This window comes from Felis catus, chromosome B3, assembly GCF_018350175.1.
Source record: "Felis catus isolate Fca126 chromosome B3, F.catus_Fca126_mat1.0, whole genome shotgun sequence".
NCBI classification, from domain to species: domain Eukaryota; kingdom Metazoa; phylum Chordata; class Mammalia; order Carnivora; family Felidae; genus Felis; species Felis catus.
Window position 1 is genome coordinate 66,196,115 of NC_058373.1, and position 12,114 is coordinate 66,208,228.

The window sequence follows — 12,114 nt, forward strand, 5'->3', positions numbered from 1 at the left end:
CCCCGGTGCCCGTGTAACTTTTTAATAGATATCAGTTGCGTAAATTGGATCATCCATAATCCTTGGTCATCATTAGTCCACAAATGACTTCCTCCCTTCTTCCCTTCCTCCCTTCCCCCCTTCCTTCCTCCCTCCCTCCCACATGTATTCAAATGAGTCAGACAGTTAACACAGAAGTTGAGACCTTGGCAGTAACTCCTGTCTGGTCTGTGGTCCCATTCTGCCCCTTCACCCCATCTTTTCCTACCTGACATAATCACTATTGCAAATCCTGTGTTCATTTTTCCTTTGTTTTTTTTTAAATATCATTTTATCGCATCTAACTATATTTCTAAAAAGTATATGCCTATATTTTATTTTAGTCATTTAAAATTTTTTTTTATGTTTATTTTTGAGAGAGAGAGAGAGAGAGAGAGACAGAGTGCGAGTGGGGGAGGGGCAGAGAAAGAGAGACAGAGGATCTGAGCTGTCAGCACAGAGCCTGACACGCAGGGCTCAACCCCATGAGCCAGGAGCTAATGACCTGAGCTGACGTCGGATGCTCAACCGACTGAGCCACCCAGAGGTCCCTATTTTAGCCATTTTTAACTTTCAAAAAGAATGATTCTTTACATAGTCACCTGTGACCTTTTTCATTTAATATAAAATTGAGATTATTTGTATTGTGAACAGCTATAGAGTGCACACATTCATTTTGATCATCATATAATATTTTGCAGAGATTTTTATATGAGACTAAATAATCTCCCTATCTCTTTTCTTTATCCCTCCTCTCCTTTTTTCTTCTCTCCACTGTCCCTCCTGTTAGTCCTGCTCTCTCTGCTGCATCCAGGACTTTTTAACCGCATCTACCTATCACACATTTCCACCTGTGAGTAGTGCAGACACCCTCAACTCTATTTCCCAAACAAATTTTTTCCTCACATTCCTTCTCTCCTCACAACTCCCCACCACAGCCCCGGGACAAATGCCCAGCATTCCAGAGAGGAGAAATGGAAAATAACCACATAGAGCAGTAACCAGATGCAGGCATATATTAGGGCTCGCTCTCTCTATTAGTTCACTTCAGTGGTTCTCAAACTTCAGGGTGTACCAGAACCATCTGGACAGCTTGTTAAAGCACAGATTGCGGGACCTCACCCCATAGATTCTGATACGTTAAGTCCAGATCGAGTCTGATGATTTGCATTTTTCAGTTTCCAGATGCTGCTGGTCTGGGAAGTACACTTGGAGAACTACTGGTATATTTAAAAACATTTTTTTTTTTCTTGAAGTGCACCATGCCTAAAACCTTACATTAGTCTCATAGGATAAAGAATCTTTCAGGATGGTTTTGGAAGCTGACATCCAGTGTGCCCAAGGTCAGTAATCTGACTAACAATCCAATAATCTTTCAATTATGCAGGAAAAAGATATCAGTACTTCCCTTGAATTCTATGTTTAAGTTTAAAATGAACACTTGCCTTTCTTGTATGCTGTACAAGGGCATCTACTGAAATTTTTTAAAAAATGAATAAGTTTTAAAGTATTTTTATTTATTTTCATGCTTTTGTGGAACACCTTCTGATTATGTCTTTAAATTCCACTTACAGATAGATATATCTCACTTTACCTAATACATGTAGTTTTGATGGATTGCATGGAGGTGACAGTTCTATATATCAAACATGTTTTAAACACATTAAGTGAGCTACTTCTTTAAAAAAAACTTATGTGGGGGTGCCTGGGTGGCTCAGTCAGTTGACTGTCCGACTTTGGCTCAGGTCATGATCTCGCAGTTCATGGGTTCGAGCCCCACATTGTGCTCTGTGCTGACAGCTCAGAGCCTGGAGCCTTCTTCAGATTCTATGTCTTCTTCTCTCTCTTTGCTCCTCCCACCTCACCCTGCTCACACTCTGTGTCTCTCTCTCTCTCTCTTGAAAATAAATGTGTAAAAAAAACGCTTATGTTGAAAAGTCCTTCTGGATTGTGCATAATTATCCTCTAATTTATATCTTCCGTAAATTTAGGATTCTCCATATAATGTCTTCTTGAATGAGAGCTCACATGCACACGAACTATATGGAACTATATTTCCAGTGCATGAGAAAGGCATGCTGTAAGAGAAATAGTCACTTCCCTTAGATATCCATGTGCAATTTTAATAACAAAAGTTGTACATTTTCATTGTATGTCATGTACAACTTCATGCCTACCTATCTTTTTCCCCAGCTCATAAATGCTACTGATTTGCATCTTCTAGGCTGCTACAATATCCCCATAAACCTCTCTTCTTAGAAGAAACACAGCTTCCGTCAAAACAAGTCTTTAAAAATATTTACCTAGCTGTAATAAACAACACTCCTCCAATGTGCTGTACATAAAAAAAAAAAAAACCTCTTGAGGGGCAACACCGGTTTTATCTTTAGTCAGTAGGCTCTGCACCTTTGCCAATATTAGTAAACGATGTGGTCAACCTCACTCATGAAAATAAACCTTTTTTTTTTGTTTGTTTGTTTGAGGAGATGATCTATAGTCCTTTTCCTGGCGATTCAGATAGATAAAAATATCATCTTTTCAAAAACTGTCCCCTTGGCACTGTGAACGAGGATCTATAGTTAAGCAAACGGGAGTGTACTAGATCAAATTATATTGCCTTTAGCAAATAATAGCAATGTTAGCTCCTTGGTACCGACCAGGTGGTTCAATACATTTATTAATTTGTGTTATTTTAAGTAAGAATTCAAATAGCAGAGTAACAATTTTGGCTTGAGTGGGGAATGGGTTGCTGCTCTACTGAGGACAACTTGAAAGCTTGAACAGTGTAGCTGTGGGCTGCGGATGGCCATGAGCCTAAATGAGTCCACTAATAGCAAGGGTTCATTGATCATATTCGGGAAATCGATGTACTGGCTGGTCCACTCCATAGAAGCAAAAGAAATGGAAACATCAGGAGTCCCATCTTAATGGGAATTAAGCACAAATAATAGAAATAACCATAAATGAACAATTGCTGCTGCTTTATGGGAGTATGTGCTGTTTTAGTTATGATACCTGAAAAATTCTTCCTCTTTTCTCATTACCCAGAAAAATATTTCCATGTATTTTTGCCCTCTGTATTTTCCCCACCCATTTCTTTCTTGCCCCTCTTTTCTTCTCTTTCATTGTCTCTCTTCTCTCTTTTCTCTGCCACTTTGTCTTTCCTATCTTGTCTGTCTTCTTTGCTTTCTGGCTGCCTCTCTGTACATCCACTTTCTCATTCTTTCTCTCCTTATGCCACACATCGCCTAAGTACTGAACAGAGAAAGCAGATGATGTGCAGATGAGCTGACTTAACTTCCTAGCTGGATTCTCTTTCACAAAGCAGGCTTCACCATTTATTACCTGCAAAATAGTCTCCTAATGATCTCTTCATAATAAGCCTTACCATGGCATACTTCCTACAGCTATCTGCATTCTTCCCCTATTTCTCACCAGCTTAAAATCCTTAATTTCAATCAAATCACTCATCCATCCATCGATCCATCCACTCATCCACCCTAGTACCCAGGGATGAATATATTGCTTCTTTCTGCCTGTAGAGGGAAGTAAAAACCCCTTGCCGTAGCCAATGTAGCTATCATCCTCTAGTCTATCTTTTATCTTTACCCTTCCATGAGGTGTGGTAGCCCCTTCCTTCTGTCCATTTCCTATTCATTTTTTGAATTAGCTTAGATATACTTTCTCTTGTGAAGCCTTTTCTGACTCTTGGGTCACCTCGGAAGTGTTTGGTGCTTCTTTACCTTTGAAGCCTTAAAAAAAACAAAAACAAAAAAACCACAACACAACACAACAAAACAAAACAAACCACGTTTCTTGTAACATTCATTCTTGCCTTCAGTGTACTGTGGTTATTTCATTTTGATTTTTTGAAAAATATTTTTATCATAAAATTAATATATGCTTCTTTCAGCTCTTGGAAAATGCAGAAAAGCTGAATAAAGGAAAAGATTATTCATAGTTCCACCACCCAAAGACAACAATTGCTAATACCTGGGTATGTTTTCTTCCAAATTTTTTTTCTGAGCATAAATTTTATAATTTATTGTATCATCCTAAAGGTAAAAAGCTTCTGCCCTGGAGATTTGTTAAATGTTACTTTACATTTCCTTTCTGTATGGTTGGCTTCTCTTTCCTTATTTTTTAATATTTAAATTTTGTAGCATGTATGTATATTTTGTAACATCCCAACTTTACATAGAACTGAAATTTATTTGAGATCCAAATTAGTCATAGTGTGTAATCCCAGAAGAGCTGAAAAATACCTCTAAAACATATACTGACTTTTTTTGGTCATCGCCTGGACATTGTACTGCTTTCTTCAAGAGGGTTGTTTGGAATCCTCACGTAACCCTGCATGATAAATGTTTTTGTGTCTACTTTGTAGATGAGGAACTCAAAAATCCAAGAAGCTAATCACCTCTTCAAGGTCAAAGAAGTTGAAGTGATAAAATGGGGCTTGACTTTTGCTTTAATGCCAGTAGGTATGGTCCCTGGTTCACTAGGAAGCCTAAGTATAGGATTAGTCTTCTTTCCTTATTTATTTTCAAAACTATATTTTTGGTTTTTGCCTGATGTTTTTCAGATCAATTTTAGAAAGATTTTGTTAAGGTTTTAAAAATATGGCAATACAATTCTGTTTGGATTTTGTGCGATATGCACATATGAATTAATTCGGGAAAAATGGGAATTTTATTGTATGTTGTCTTTTATCCAGAACTGTAGTTTGTCTTTTATATAGCTCAGCAAATTTTTAAAATACTTTTCCTCATTTGGATATTTGGATCCAACATATTTCTCAATAAGGTCATTAATTTTTTGTTGTTATTGCAAATGATATCTCTTTCACTATAGTTCTAACTAGTTATTGCTTATATGTGTGAAGATATCGACTTTTAAAAAATGCTTGTATACGTGCTGAAGTTTTAGGAATGAAGTATTGAAATGTTTGTTAACTTTCTCTTAAAGGCCTTAGCAAAAAAAAAAGAAAAATTAAAGAGAGAGAGAGAGAGAGAGAGAGAGGGAGAGGGAGAGGGAAAATATACAAACATAGATGTATGGATAAAATGAGATAAAAAGCAAATGTGGCAAAAACTTTTAACAATTGATTAATCTTGGTTTAAAAAATGCAGATGGTCATTATATTACTATTTCAACTTTTTTGTACGTGTAAAATTTCCAAAATAGCTGAAAAAAGGATCTTATATTTGGTTATTTTATTTATCTTATTAATTCTAACATTTTTGTGTTGATTCTCTTATGTGTGGGGTTCTAGTCATTGCAAATTATCATCATTTTGCCTTGTATTTTCTTTTTTTTTCAACGTTTATTTATTTTTGGGACAGAGAGAGACAGAGCATGAACGGGGGAGGGGCAGAGAGAGAGGGAGACACAGAATCGGAAGCAGGCTCCAGGCTCTGAGCCATCAGCCCAGAGCCCGACGCGGGGCTCGAACTCACGGACCGCGAGATCGTGACCTGGCTGAAGTCGGACGCTTAACCGACTGCGCCACCCAGGCGCCCCTTGCCTTGTGTTTTCTAATAGTAACATCTCTTATTTCTGATTTATATCTTCTTGAAATCAGTCAAAATTTCAAGAATGATGCTTGATGAGAATAGCAGATATTTTGATGTTGCTCATCCCATGTTTAATTGACAAGTCCTAAACTTAGTTTCCCTTTTAGGTATAAGGTCAATATCTATCTATCTGTCTATCATTATTATTTTTTAATTTTGTTCTGGAACTTCTTTTTCTATTTGTTCCCGATGAGATTTTTTTTTTTTTTTTCAGCATGACTGGGGAATTTCATCAAAGCATTAGATAACACATTCTTTTCTAATATTTAATTTTCACTACTCTCTCTCACCAGAAGTTGGCAAAGGTCCCAGCAAAATGCCAGGGACATAATAAATGCACAATAAATATTTGATAAATAAACAAGAAGAGGCAAAGCAAAGCAAGGAGAACGATTACAATGAAGAAAAGGAGTGTCAAAAATAATCCGCATTTTTCATTCTTGATGCTGTCATAGCTCTGATTTAAGAGGGGTTGGTTTGCTTAGGATTCTGGATATTGCTATGATTCAATTACCTTGACATTTGGAGTTGATATTTTCCTCCTAATCCTGTGCTACAGAAATAAAGATCTAGAGTTTCTCAGACCGTGGAGAAGGGCTGGTTAGCAAGCTTGATAATCCTGTGATGCGACGCTAATCTATAGCGTATTATGACTGTAAAAGGAAACTGTTCGGTTATGAAAAGAAACTCAACGTCATGTGTCTCCATGCCATCAGGGGTTCCAAGAGAGGCAACTTAAAGCCTGAAAGCATAAAAATGTGGAGATTAATATTGTTTATTTTAATCGCAGTGATATGGGAATAATTATGTCTTCTATATATATTAAAAACGATAAATAAATATAAAATAAATAAATAAATAAAAATACTAAATATTTTTAAATGTCTTAAGATGTTTCATAACATCTTCTCAACAGGTTTTTACTTTCTTCATGAAAGACCATCTGGTAGCTGAGAGGCCGCATGGTTAATGAGAGAGAGCTTGAAATCTGAAGTCAGAACGGGGCTGTGTCACTTACTACCTATGAGGCCCAGGGAAAATGACTCGGCTCCTCTGAGCATCTAATATACCGCGTTGTAGTTTTTGTGAGAGTTAAAGCAATGCCAGTTGGCACATAGAAGGTGCTCAATACGTGTTGGTTTCCTACCTTAACTACTTCTTTTCCTCATATACGGTTTCTTTACTGGGTATAAATGCTCATTTACCCTGTCATAGACAACAAAGACATTGTTCCAGTGGAAGAAAATCACAGGTAAAGATTCTGCCTTTGTTCTGCATAAACTTACAGTCTCCTGGTCATACAAATAGAACCTGTAGGTATCGCCTCAATGGTTGTCCAGCGGGTTTCAACTATTTTCTCATTTTAATATACTTAAAAAAATTGAGGTAGTACCTTCAACAGTGATTATTCAAACCAAATTACCTCTCTCCCCTTCAATATACTTTTCATGGTATCCTGTGTTGGAGACAAATTATAAGAAACCTTAACTTTGAGATAACGAACTAGAGAAGAATTAAAATAAAGACGAATAAGTTCGAAATAGAGATCAGGAAAACTGCGTAGCTCCTGTAACATGCTGGATAAAGAGGCTGTGTTTTCAAATGTTGGAAGGGTAAGAAAGATCCCCTTTAATACTTTTTTTGAAACTTGCATTTTTGTCAACCTGATTTCCATTTCCTGTTTTAGAGCCTGTGGAAGAACAGCTTAAGGCCACTCAGCGATTGGTTGTTCCTATCCATTCAGCGGCCTGAGCAGAGGGAGCTGCAAACCAGACCTCAGTGGTTGGCTAAGTGCGCCAGTCCACAGTAAGGAACGACTGAATAGGGACAGAGGACACTTGCACAACTCAGGACCAGGCTCTTCCCTCAGGTTGAGTAGCAGTGAGCTCAGCAGCTAAAGCAGCCCACCCACCTTCAAATTCCTCCTTGTTACAGCCTTTTCAGCAGCGGCCCCTCTTCCTTTCCAATCTTCTGGAGGCAGGATCTCCACGGAAGGAGAGATGAGGTGTGGCCTCCTGCAGGAGTTCACAGGGTGGCGGCGCCACGCATGCTCAGAACTTCCCTAGGCCTGTATTTACCACCTCAGACCCGCTGAGTGAGCTCCCTTATTGTGGCACGGGATGGCAATGCCCACATAGCACAGAGGAGAGTCTGTGCTACCCAGAATGATGGTGGGCAGGTTAACGTAAGACATCTCCGTGAGAGGCTGGTGGTCGGCCCTGGAATCGGTAAGCACCAGAAGACGCAACTCCAGGAGGGCTGCGCAGATACGGTGCACGAAGCTTCCGGGGAGCAAAGCAGCCAACAACAGGAGTGGCTCCAGCAGCAGCAGCAAACGTCAGCCCAGCTCCGTGGCCCGTGTTCCTGGAGGATATGATACTGACACCAGCTGGGTTTTCAGTAGCGACAATGGCAGGAGCTGCCGGCAGAAGCTTCTCCCAAGTCTCTTCAGATTAATAAGGTAAGGCCATAACTTTTCTTTCTGTAGATGGCTGTTCCATTTGGAAACAAGTTTGGTGTCGTCTAAATGGTTTTCTGCTGTAAGGAATTTGGAACATCCTCCTTCATTATTTGCAGGACATCATGGGCTCTAGATATTATAAAAGTTTCCCTTTAAGTTATGACAAAAACCCAGAATGACATTGGATGGAGTCTTCTGGGTAGTGCGGAGAGGCTTGTTTAATGTTGTCACCCTTATTTTATCCATCGCAAGAAAAAAATGAGTAATTCTTTTAAAGCTCATTTGTAAGGCAGTGCTTTGAATAAATAATATTTTAGTGATAAACTAATATCTAAAATCTAATATCGAAATTATTTTTATTGTGTGAAGAATCATATTTGCAGAATACAATGTATCCATTGAAACATTTCAGTTATTAAGCAGTGGAACAAAACAGTGCTACCATTATATAGTAGTTAGGGCTAACAGAGGAGAACTGATTCTTTTAGCAAACATGTACTTCGATAAGACCTGCCTGTCAACCCACAAGTAAAGTTCAGTGGATGCAGGACAATGTACTATTGACCTTAAAAGCTTTAAGATGTTGCAAACATTTTAGATATTATATCCCATCCATCCATCCGTCCGTCCATCCATCCAGCCATCCATGCAACCACCCATGCCTTTATATTTAAGAAACAAATTATCTAATAATAATTGTCTATGCTTTTTAAATTTTTTTTTAATGTTTATTCATTTTTGACAGACAGAGAGAGACAGAGCATGAACAGGGGAGGGGCAGAGAGAGAGGGAGATACAGAATCCAAAGCAGGCTCCAGGCTCTGAGCTGTCAGCACAGAGCCCCATGCAGGGCACAAACCCACAGACGGTGACATCATGACCTAGGCTGAAGTTGGACGCTTCACCAACTGAGCCACCCAGGCGCCCCTATGTTTTTATTTTTACAACAGTAAACCTGATTTTCCAAGCAGCATTACTGTTTTTTTTTTTTTCTATTGAAAACATACATGGGTCATAGGGCAAGGTCCGTAACAAGTACTCTAAATATTGTATGAATAAATGTCTAGGCAGTTGAAATGAGATAGACCTGATTGTTAATTCATAATAGCTACTGATAGCTATTTTAAAATGGTTTACCTCTAAAATTTGACATGTGGTTTCAAATTCCATGTATTTATTTGAATACATATAAGATGCATCTACTTTGTGATAGAATATTTTGGAAGAAATTTTACCATCTTGTTGATGATACAGAGACACGTGGACTACTTGATAGTACAGTTAGTAAACTTTTAGCTATTTGAAAAATGTTCCCAGTTACGGGGCGCCTGGGTGGCTCGGTCGGTTGAGCGTCCGACTTCAGCTCAGGTCATGATCTCAAGGTTCATGAGTTCAAGCCCCGCGTCAGGCTCTGTGCTGACAGCTCGGAGCCTGGAGCCTGCTTCTGTGTCTCCCTCTCTCTCTGCCCCTCCCCCGTTCATGCTCTGTCTCTCTCTTTCTGTCAAAAAAAAACATTAAAAAGAAAAAATTAAAAAAAAAAGAAAAAATGTTCCCAGTTTTGATTAATGAACCAATGTCAAACTGGCGTGGTGTCTCCAGTGTCTATCCTAGATACTTCTTCCTCAGAGTTCACATGACTAATTTGAATGAAGACTTAGGCAGACACATCATATTTGTAGAAGTTGCAGGACTGTGAAAAAGACATTAAAACATTGGGCCCATTGAGTCGTTATGGGATAATATATAGATATTATATATATGGGATAAATATAGGGGATAAAATATAAGATATGTTTGAAACCTTGCATTTTGGCTAACAGTATCAACTGAAATATATTTATCAAGATTGTCTCTTTTAAAAAAATATCTGAGCTGTATTCCAGTAAACATTAAAAACAGTAATATTTATGGATAAACAGGTTTGTTACATAGTTGTTTATAATAGTGAAGTCTTTAAAATAAGTAAATTTCCGAATGAGGAACTCAAGTTACTAGAGTCATGACACATTCACTTGATCATGCATCCATCAACATGGAACTTATGAAGAGATAGTTTCCAATGACATGGTAAGACGCCTGTATATTAATGTTAAAAACCCAGAACACCACTGGATGATCTTCATCTATATAAACAATTAAAATTCTATGCAAATAAAAGATTCAGCAGATACGCAGCAAATGCTCTTTGTTCTACTGTGTGGCGTCTCTTAGTTCTACTTCTTTCTGTTTCAGTTTTTACACTGGCGGTGTCTAATTTTTTATAATTATAGAAGGATTTGAAGTCAGTTGCACAAATATCAGACTGAAGATGCCTGGCTTGAAAGCGGTTACTGCTGATGCCTAAGGACAGTCTCAGTTTGTGGAGAATCCTGTGCTTTCCAACCTTGACCTCACTTCGTTCTTACAGTAAACTTTGATTCATGTCCGCCTTGCAACAAATGTATGAAGTAGGTATCATCTTCCTCATTTTAAAATTCACGCTTGGGGCGCCTGGGTGGCGCAGTCGGTTAAGCGTCCGACTTCAGCCAGGTCACGATCTCTCGGTCCGTGAGTTCGAGCCCCGCATCAGGCTCTGGGCTGATGGCTCGGAGCCTGGAGCCTGTTTCCGATTCTGTGTCTCCCTCTCTCTCTGCCCCTCCCCCATTCATACTCTGTCTCTCTCTGTCCCCCAAAAAATAAATAAGTAAATAAAAAATAAAATTCACGCTTAAAGGCCACGTTATTAGTGTATGGTAGAAATCGTGCTCTGCAAAGTGAAACATGAACCCAGAGTGAAAATAACAATCACTTCCTAAGTTACGATAAGAGAGAAGATGTGTAAGGTACTTGCCTACTGAGGCAGGGTAAGAAAGCTCTTATAATGAGCTCTCCGCATGGATACAGTACACAATCACACGCACAAAGATGGTGGTAGTGGAGGCTGTCGTGGCCATCTTACAATATTTGAAGAGTTATCACTTGGAAAAGAAAGGAATTTGTGTGTGTGGGGGGGGTGGGGGGGTGGTTCCAAAGGGCTGCATAGGGGCAAACACGGGGGGAAATTACTGAATGCAGATTTCCATTCAATGCAGAATTTATAAGCTGTTGCCTTATTTGGCTCTTTATTTCTGGGAATATTAAAATAGAGTCTGAATGATCATGTATCAGAAATATTTTATAAGGCAGATTTATGTTGAGTGAAGGTTTTCATTAGATCTTTTATTTATTTAAAGCTCTGGAGTTCTTTGATCTCCTAGGCTCTATAATTTAGTTGTATTTTAGCTTCCTTAATTCTTAACTATTTTTCCATGTTCTTTATACATCCTATTAAGAAGCGCATCCTTTCCTCAACTGCTTTGTTTCAACATCGGCACTTGGTACTGGGACCCAGTGAATGAATGGTCTCTTCACCCTCACAGCTAGAAACCTCCTATCATTGCTGTCTGGGTTTCAAAGGCCCATTACAAACAACTATGATATTTGGATGAACCTGATAAGATGGATTTTATCCAAAGAAATCAAATATGAACTCCTTTCCACAAGATGGGGCAGGTGGTGTCTCAGAGGCCTGGTCTGGGCAACGATTTGGAATTTGGAGCCAAAGGAGGCGGAGACAATTAGCAGAGGCAAATCTTAGGGGTTTCCAAGGTCAGTACGCAAGGTAAACAGTGTGGGAAGAGGTGCCAAAGCCAAATGGAACAAAACAAGGAGTGTAAACCAATTCTCAAAGCCAAGAGGGTAGAGAGCAAGAGCAGATGATTTCTGAAATAGCTTAGAGCAATGGAAAAAAGGCAACAGTGGAGAAAGTCTCCAGTCTGGATTTCAGATTATTTCTTATACACAGCCTCAGTGAGCGTGACAGCGGCTGGGAGAGGCAGACGTCGGAGCTCTCACTAAACTGATCTTCTCAGACAACGTTTATTTCTTTAAAAATGTTTAATGGACGCATCTTATGAATAAATCACTTTGCTAAGTACAATAAGAACATAAAAAAAGAAATAGGCATGGATCTTGTTCTCAAAGAGGTCGCTTTTTAAAAAAAAATTTAATGTTTATTTTATTTTTGAGAGAGAGAGAGAG

At 38.8% G+C, this 12,114-nt stretch overlaps 1 long non-coding RNA gene across 1 annotated transcript in view; it reads left to right on the forward strand.

The window, feature by feature from the left end:
* The first annotated feature begins 7,218 nt into the window (after positions 1 to 7,218).
* Positions 7,219 to 12,114, forward strand: part of LOC111560837 — a 60,384-nt gene continuing 55,488 nt past the window's right edge. Inside the window, exons 1-2 of the long non-coding RNA XR_002742977.2 lie at positions 7,219 to 8,055; positions 10,288 to 10,502. This is a non-coding gene — a long non-coding RNA (uncharacterized LOC111560837). The remainder of the gene's footprint in view (positions 8,056 to 10,287; positions 10,503 to 12,114) is intronic.